This window comes from Pteropus vampyrus, unplaced genomic scaffold (assembly GCF_000151845.1).
Source record: "Pteropus vampyrus isolate Shadow unplaced genomic scaffold, Pvam_2.0 Scaffold5, whole genome shotgun sequence".
Lineage (NCBI taxonomy): Eukaryota > Metazoa > Chordata > Mammalia > Chiroptera > Pteropodidae > Pteropus > Pteropus vampyrus.
In genome coordinates, this window is record NW_011888786.1 from 11,073,685 (window position 1) to 11,083,597 (window position 9,913).

At 33.6% G+C, this 9,913-nt stretch overlaps 1 pseudogene; it reads right to left on the bottom strand.

Moving 5' to 3' along the window:
* Positions 1 to 7,573: 7,573 nt before the first annotated feature.
* LOC111744145 lies at positions 7,574 to 7,692 on the bottom strand (annotated as a pseudogene).
* Positions 7,693 to 9,913: the final 2,221 nt, after the last annotated feature.

The window sequence follows — 9,913 nt, forward strand, 5'->3', positions numbered from 1 at the left end:
GTCCACAGTTTTGACTAAAATCTCATCCGGTGTAAAGTGCCATAAGATAGGAAAGAGAGAAATAAGGAGCCTATCCATACTGTCATTCTCTCCCTGTCTTTTATATTCTATTAGAAAAAGGGCTCAAATGTGTTTGTACCTATCAAACGTCTTCCAGAGAGAGTAGCTCTTCTGGAACCCCACCTGGCTGGGTATACTTCTTTTGTAGCATCATTTAGAAAAGTGGTTCTTTTGAATTTGGAGTGCCTTTATTTTTTCTGGGAAAAGAAATTATTCTCTTTGAAATGTTTTTTAATTTAAAGCAGGCATTTTATGGGATTTTCTAAAGCCATTTTTAATGTGATGTAGTGTGAAGTATATTTTGTAACTTCTAGTTTAAAAATACTTCTTAACCATATCATCCCTTATTATCCAAACAATTCTGTGATTAGATCTTACTATACTCACCTATACATGAAGAAACTAAAGCTTTGTGAGGTTAAGTCATTTTTCTAAGATCCACAGCTATCGAACAGCAAAACACAGACTTAGACTTAAATCTAAGTCTCTAACATCAAATTCCATGTGATTTCCACTGTCGTGCATTGTTATATAGAAAAATGGAGTTAAAATATTAAGTAATTTTACAATGGTGAAAAGATATGCTCACATTCTTTACAGAGAAATTAATATAATATATTCATTTGTAAGGATTTTGGAATCAGATCTGGAATTACCTCAAAGCTCTTTCCCATTTTAAAGAAACTATGAGAAGTTAATCACTCTTAACTTTGATCGTTTCATGTTATATTACATATAGAATATATAACAGCAGACCCTTTTCCAATAAAGCCCATTAATGTTATATTTTTTAGTTTCCAAGAACTCTGATACTACCCCTCTCTCAATCTCCCTCAATTTTTTATTTTTAATGTAACAGCAACCATCTCTTCACAAAGTCGGAACTGTTATGTTATTCTTGTGTGATATAAGCAAAGTGTGTGTGTGTGTGTATGTGTGTGCACATGCTTGTGTGTACTAATATTTGGTCATTGAGAGTCTCAAGATCTGAAGAAAAATATTACTTTAGGGAACAAGAAGAGTTAGGAAATTATGGAAATTTAACCATGGGACTCAGAGACTTAGTACCAAGAAAAAAGATGTGGCCAGGTGGGGGGATGGGGGTAGGTGAGCATAGAGAAAAAGACTTAATAATGTTTGGGAGGGGAGAGAGCCAATACTGGAGAAAGCAAGGATCTCCCAGTGAATTGATCATTCTGTTCTACGTCCCTTTACTGTCCAACTCTATACCGGTAATCTTACCATTGTAGATCCAATTCTGGACTAGCCCTGAAGAGAGCTTAGAAGTCTGGATAGATTGGAAGTGAATAAACATTCTTGCCAGAAATTATCTAAGAAGAAGAGGGAAAAAGAGGATACTGGTTATATTAAGTAACAATATCGGGGACAAAAGCGAATGCCAATACTTACCACAGAATGATTTATATTAAATTATTTTTATTTTTTTACAGGTTATATTAATGGTCTATTTAGGAATCCTGAGGTTTCAATGGAGGTGCTTCAGGTACAAGTTGGGCCTACTGGACAAGGTACAGGACCTTTTATCCCTTTCTTTAATTTTTTTCTCATTTTATTTATTTGTGTTTGGCATATACAATTTTTAATGACAAATTGTTAACAGCAAAAAAAGAGGAAGAAAGGAAAGAAGGAAGAATGGAAGGTAGATAGATAGAAAAAGAAGGAAGAAAGAAAAGAAGGTAGATCTCTACTCTACATGTAGACAGCACATATTAAAAACCAGCTCGTTGGTAGAAGCAACAATGTCTCCATGTTTAGAAGGGGAGACCTCGTTATAATGGAGCAGATGACAGTTATGAGGAAAGTTTTATGGAGAAGGTGCAACTTGAGTTCAACTTCGAAATCAGTTTAATATTCAAATAAGTAATGAGAAGGGAAAGTGATTTGAAGGTGGGGGGAATGAATTCCTAGAGATGGAGATAAAAATAATTCTTGAATATGCCTGTTCTTAAAATTTTTGAATGCTCCTCTGATAGTGACTAATATTTGTCCCTCTCCTTTCTCACTCCATAAAAACCAAGGAGATTTTAGTAAAGTTCTCTATTGGTCACCAATCTTCCCCAGGTCTGATAAACACGTTAACTTTGTGCACTACCTCTGAAATCAACTTTGAAAAATTGAAAACAATTCTGTTGTCATCAACAGAATTGAATTACAATATAAAATATTGAATGGGAATTTTAATTTGATAAATGGGAACATTCTGGGTTCCATATTGAGTCCAGATGGTTGCAGTGTCTTTAATACGTGTATCCATTTGGCATTAGCACATTTGTGTATCACGGTCCCTTTCTCATCTATGTTTAATGATGGATAGCATCCAAATGGTACAAGATGTTCCACAACATGTTAAACTTCTGGTGAGTCTGCACACAGACGACAAGCTCTCTTTTTCCTGATGTTCCTCACACTCTCAGTGTAACTGGTCAGGGATGATTTTAACTTCAGACTGGCTAATTGATGTTTTTCACTTCTTGGAAAAAAAAAAAAAACAGAATAAAATGAATAATTGTTTCCCTCCAAAAGAGAGGAATGGACTTTATCTGGACTACAGAGTTTGAAGTGCATCTACAATTGCAGATAATTTTCTTTAGGCTACTACTGCCAAATATTGAGCTTTGGACAGCTGTCAGTGAGGTCTAGGTTTTTTGCGGAACTGGCTATTTTCAGAAATGGCTACAGTTAAATTAGGGAAGTAAACAAATGTCACCTTCAACATAGTTCAAATTTACTTATTACTTTATCTATTACCTGTACTATAAATACTCACCTACCAGGTGTTCCTATCTTCATTTTTTTTTTCTCTTTAAAGCCAATAACACTGTTTCCAATTTGTTTTCCTTGAGTACGTCTTAGCTTTTTCAACCTACTCTAAAATTTGATGGTTTATCATTTCCCATAAAATAAGATTATTTGGTCTGGCATGAAAGGTTACTTACATTCTTTCTCCATCCTAGCTCTGCAACATTATCTCCTTTGTTTTGTTTTGTTTTCCTCTTCTTTTCTTTTTCATTGATGCACTTTGTATTCCATCCAAATTAAAATATTTTTCTTTGTCATACTTCAACAGACCTGAAGACAAATCCTACTGTGGATGGTTACACCCAGTTGAGAAAGATTGCCAGAAAATGCCCAGTATTTAAATAAAATACCTCTTACCTCTTCCTATAAACTGTGTGGAAACAATGTGAGAAACTAAGTAATGAAAAACTTTTAGTATCTCTGAGAATCTTTTGAAAATTGCCAACGTACAATGAATAAATACTTAAATTCAGTTGTGTCTAATTAGACATCTTAGAAATGACCTATGATGAGAGTAGCTCACACCAATTTGAAGGAAAGTGTTGGCTATAGGTTGCCGAATAAATTATTGAAAGATTTATAGATGGATGGAGTCACTGATTTTTAAAACATGCTACCATAGCCCTCTCTAACCTGTTTCATGTCCATACTAAAGGACTTATGAAAGCTTAACGCTGGAAACGAAATTCTGGAATTCTGCTTTTGAGCCCTTCATACCCTAAGGCAGTAGGATATATGAGCGAGTGTAGTTTTGAGAACAGCAAAATATTTCTCTATATGTGTTCAATAAAGAATGAGCATATCTCAAGTCTCTTGAATATCTTAAGATTTATGGGGTAGATATTACACGTGCTTTTATATTTTTTCTCTTTTCCTAGGGAGCCTCTCTTGCTGTTCTTTTAGTGCATCCTCTCTTGCTTAAGAAAATCAAGTCTGAATTTGAAATTTTCTTCCTTCCCTTTTTTTTTATCATTCAACCTAGCTTATTTACTTTTTGCTTTCGACAATTAATTTTATTTTGGGTTACCTTTATTTATTTTTTGATTGTATTTGTCTTATTTCAGTTTGTTTTTCCTGTGTTGCTGCTTTTATTTTATGTTCAGAATTGTTTGTCAGCCTTTTGGTTTTTTCTACCTTTTATTTTCCCTTTGTTGATTCTCTGGTGCTCTTATTTTGCTGCCAGAGTCAAAATGAATGTGAAACCAGTGTCTCCCGTGAATTTACTCTGTTCTGCACATTTTTCTTTTATGTTTTTGTTTGTTACAAATTATCATGGTTTATAAACCCTTCCAGGCTTTTCAAAGGGTTTTGTATTACTAACAATGAAAAATAAAAGGATGTAGCAGTTTCAGAGGGACAAATTCCCTTTTAGAAGTCACAGAGGATGTTAAAGTAAAGCAATAGAATGGTGATTGGATACATTTTCCAACATCATGAGGTAATGTGGTTGCTCTTATAATGTCACAGAAGTTAATGAGGCATTTTCCTGTAGAGAGACAGGATGGAATGGAGCAAACCTCATGGCATGTTCTGGACAGAAAACAAAGGCCTCCTTGCTTACTGGCCATTATAGTTTCGAAATAATTCTGATGAATTATACTCATGAAAAATTGAATCGCTGGCCCAGGTTTATCTAAGGCCTCAGATACCTAGTAGGTGTATGGTTGGCTGAGTATATTCTTTTCTAAGTACCTTGTTGGCCCAAAACTTAAAAGAAAAATCTTAAATAGCCTATGTCCATCTTCAGATCTCATTAGATTGTATCTCACAGGTTTCTTACTGGTGAGACCTAGGAATTGCCTCTGGCTTATTAAAGAGAAGACATTACTGAAACTGTAGTGATTTACACAGAAAAGTTCCAGGAGCCTGGTGAACTAGGGTAAAAAAACAAAAAAACAAAAAACAAAAAACAAAACAAAACAAAGAAACACCTCAAGGTCCAAAGGAGGCTAGCCTGCCAGTATGATAGCCAAAACCTTGCTGAAGAAAGATACTTGTCAGTGGGCACTACTGTCACTGAGAACATTGTGTTTTGTAGCTGCATAAATTTTCACTGCCCAGCCTTCACTTTAGACTGGAAGTTTGACTGCCTGAAGGTGGTCTATATACTCGTGACATAGATGTCAGGATGGTGGCAGAAGTGTTAGCTTCTCATGTATGGGCTGGACATACTAGGTTTCTCTTGGTGGGAAATTTCTTCAACAGAAGGAAGCCAGGATTCAAGTCAGCCAAAAAAAATGACATATCTCTTATGCATGTTTTATATATATATTTCCGAGCACTATAGTTTTGCCTGCTTTCGAATTTTATAAAATGGATTCAAAATGTATGTCTTTTGGAACAATATTCTTCTTTTATTCGACATTGTGTTTGTAGGGTACACATTGATATGTGCAGCCAGATACGTTTATATTCAGAGTGATATTGTATTGCACTTTATGAATGTATTACAATGTATATACTTATTTATTCTATTCAGTATTTTTCCAGTTTTGATTACTACAGACATTTTGAACCTTCTTTTAAGTGTATCCTGACTTCATTTACCTTGGGGTAGAATTTCTGGGTTTTAGGGAATATATATACTTATTTATATTTTTATAAATAATAAAAACATATGTCCTTCAATGTTGTACCAATTCATACTGTTATGACCAGTTTGTGAGAGTTCCCATTGCCTCTGGATTGATCGATTACTGCTACAATAATGCTGTTAAATCACCACCTCAACTAAGTTGCTAAACATAGCAATCATTTATTCTCATTATTATAATCTGTAGGTTGTCTCTGATTCACACTGCAGTTGTGTAAGTCTATGTTTGTTTCATGTGCCCCTCATCCCATTGAGATCAGAATGCTGTCAGGGTTATGTTCTTTCTGTGGTGATAACAAAAGTGTGAGAGAACAAGGATAATGGCACACATACTTTTGAAGCTTCTGCTAAAATTACATTCATTAACATCCCACTGGCCAAAGCAAGACACCTGGTTGATCACAATGTCATGAGTGGGGAAAGGTGCTCCACCCACAGTGGGAGATGCTACTTGGTTATATGGCAAAAGGTGTGGATGTAGGGAGAGGTGAAGAATTTGGGCCAGGAATTTATTATATCTCTACATTCTCATCAAAATTAGTATTTTCAAATTTCTCCAAATAACATATAATGGTATTTTATTATAGTTGTAATATGTATTTATCTGATTATTAGTGAGGCTGGAAATATTTTTATGTCTTTGTTGGCCATTTTGTATTTCTTTTTTCATGAAGTGCCTGGATAAGTTTTCTGCCACCTTTGTTTCTAAACGATTCATTGTCTATGGCAGTCCCCCCGCTTACCTGTGGAGATATGTTCCAAGACCTCCTGTGGATGCCTGAAACTGAAGATAGTACCGAACTTTATGTCTACTGTTTTTTTTCCTATACATGAATACCTATGATAAAGTTTAGTTTACAAATTAGGCACAGTAAGAGATTAACAATAATAATTAATAATAAAGTAAAGCAATTATAACAATATACTATACTAAAAGTTATGTGACTGTGGTCTCTACATCTCTCTCTCTCTCTCTCTCTCTCTCTCTCTCTCTCTCTCCCAATATCTGATTGTACTTTACTGAACATTTCACTTAAAGGAGGCATTTTAAGGCTTCTTTAGCATATCCAAATTGCCATAATCACTTTTCTTGCATTTCAGGGCCATTATTAAGTAAAATAAGGGTTACCTGAACACAAGCACTGCAATATGGTGACAGTTGATCTGAAAAATGAGAAGGCTACTAAGTGACTGATAGGCAGGTATGGTATATAGTGTGGTGGATGCACAGGACAAAGGGATGATTCATATCTTAGGGGTAATGGAGCAGGACGGTGTGAGATTTTATCGCACTACTCAGAATGGCATGCAATTTAAAACTTATGAATTGTTTAATTCTGGAATTTTTTATTTAATATTTTCAGACTAAGGAGAGCAGGTAACTGCAAATAGGGGAGACTACTATATTTTTCTTGAGAGTCATTATGTATTTTGATATTTCTCTTTTTTTACCCGTATGTATTCTTACCAAGTATTTTTAGTTCCTTTATAATGATTTTTATCAAGAGTTCTTACTTGTAACATAATCAAATCTATTTTTGAAATATGGTTAATAGGTTTTTTGTCTTGTTTAATAAGTCCTTTTCAAAGTGAGGTTATAAAAATATTCTCTATTATATTATATTCAAAAAACTTTATAACTCTCACAAATTTAGGTACTCAGTGTATCTTGATGTGACAGGTCTTTTTATACTTGATCTTTTCTTATAGTGTCTTGGACTATCTATCCCTCTGTAATTGATATAAAACTTAAATGAGAATCCCACGTTCCAGAAAATACTGATATATTTATTTTAATTTAGAGTACATCGATTATGACATGGATTAACACAATATGTTTTCAATAATGAATTTAATGAGTTTTCAACTCAGAAAATGATTTTGATCTTTAATTTTGCTACATAATTTTGTAATTTTCTCAAAAAATGTCACATATTTAAATTATTTATTACTGAACAATTGGTATTTTTTGAACTATCATAATGGTGTCATTAAAATTTTTTTCTTTTCTTTTTTTTCTTTTTTTTTTTAGGCAAGACAACCCTTGGTTGACCTCACAGATTGCAAGGACCTTGTCAGTTTACAATCTCTTATTTTTTATGCCTATAGCATCTGGTCTTCCTAGGTGGTTTCTCATCCAAGTACTAACCAGGCCCAACCCTGCTTAGCTTCTGAGATCAGATGGGATCGGGCTTGTTCAGGGTGGCATGGCCATAGACAAATTTATTTTCTAACCATTTTATTTCTAACCAATTAAAGCTGAATGTAGCATTTTTTTGTGGGGTTCTATATTTATTTTTTTGTCCAGCAACACTGCTGAGTTCATTCATTAATTCTAATAGTATTATCTATTAATTGGAATTCTGTGTGTGAAGTCATATTGTCTGTAACTATGAAAGTTTTATTTCTTCATTTCAAATTTTGTAGCATTTTAATTACTTGTCATAATATATTAGTTATGTTCTAAAGTAAAATGTTGAATAGAAATGGTAATAGCAGACATTTGGGTTTTAAGTTGGATATGAAAGAGAAGAATTCACACATTTTACTATTAAATATGGTTAAGTTTACTCTTTATTGCTTTGAAAAGACCCCTCAGATTGCTGTGTTTTAAAATAAATAACTACTTGTTTAATTTTAAAATATTTTTATTGCATTTAATAAAAGGACAATTTTTTGACATGTGATATTTTTATATTATTTAGTTCGAAATATTTGCTACTTTTTATTGCTTTTTTTTTTTTCTCAAATTGATGTGTCATTTAGAAGTATTTTGGAGAGCGGAAGTGGGAAGAGAGGAAGGTTTAGTTATTTATTGACTTGGTTTGCTTTACTGGTTCTCGAGAAGTCAGTGGCCGGATTCCTATACCCAAGGTTGCAACTCTCTTCTACAGCAAAATCCATTGCTGCTCTTCTCCCCTTCCACTTGTCCTTTCAGGCCTGGGGACAGGAATGGCATTCCCACTCCCGCTCAACATTAGGCACCTCATCATTCCTTCTCTTTTAACTCTGTTCACAACTTTTTATATTTCTTTATATTAACACTTTTTATTAACCTGTTAGGTACCTACACAATCCTGACTAATACAGTGTGTTATTCTATTTTTCAAATAAATGTTAAATCAATTCATAATTATAATTCATAATTCAAAAGTATTCATTTATATAGCACCTAAATAAATCTTGTCCTATATACTATGTAAAATTACTCAGCTTTCCTAAATATAACTAAGATTTGGTTTCTAAAGAGGATGTGGAGGGACCCTCCTTAACAATACTTATCCCAGGAAAATGACTTTTATAATACAGAGAAGAGATATAATCTAATGAGAGCTCTCGCTAGGGACAAAAATATATTACTTCCATGTAATAATGTCTGGTAGAACTGAGGAAGATTAATAAATCTACAAAAATACTCACTTAAGACTACATATTAAACGTCGCCCACGGCAAATATTTGGTATGTTAACTTCTCAACAAATACTTTCAATTACTTCGAAATTTATTATTTTGATCATGTTTCTTTCTGTTTGCTTTGGAGGAAAAGTTATTTTTCATGCTTCTTAAATAATATTACTAATATCTTAAAAAACAAATTATAGAAAGTTCAGATTATGTTCCAACGTAGTATAAATACAGCTGGATATAGGTAGACAATTCTGTGAGAAAAGCTATCAATTACAGATCAGGTCTTTTCCCTATACTTACCCAAAGATAAGACTTTAAATTAATTATTCCAAGTGAGAATGAGTTAATCATAGTAAAATGAAAAAAGGGAAAGCAAGAAAATAGTTCTAGATTCTGGAGATGTTACCCTTAGCACCTTGACTGAGACAGATTTACATTTGAAGAATCTTAGAATTTGAGTAGTTGAATTTTCAGATAGAGGATTTTAACTATCTTATTGGCTCTGTATGTACCAGGATCCAGGAGTTCGGAATGATTCTGAATTTAGGAAGAATAATATTTGATACCAGAGTGATAAAGTGGAGAGTTAGACATTTTTCATAATGTATTTAGTGTAAACACTCGTTTCTGTCTCTCATGGTATTGGCTCTTTTGGAAAGCCCTTTTAGAAAAAAGACTGGACTACCAATAGCTTAGCAAGTTTAAATACTAAGAATGGACTCATCGATGAATGACTTCTTAGTGAGGAGCCAATTTAGAACAGACAGGGACAGGCAAACTGCTAACGGCAGGGCAGTCTGAGGTGTATAAGGATACAAGAGAAGAACAGCATGTTTTTATGTTAATTTGGTCTGTAACCTTAGCACTAAAGTGATAAGGGAAATCTCATAAGGTATAAATGAAGGTCTCCAACCAAGCTACTGAGGATGTTACATAATACATCAGGTATAAAACCTCTTTGACTACATATATATTGAGTGTTTCGTTGCTAATAACACTTAACCTACTGATATTGTAGAGTAGCAGAAAAAG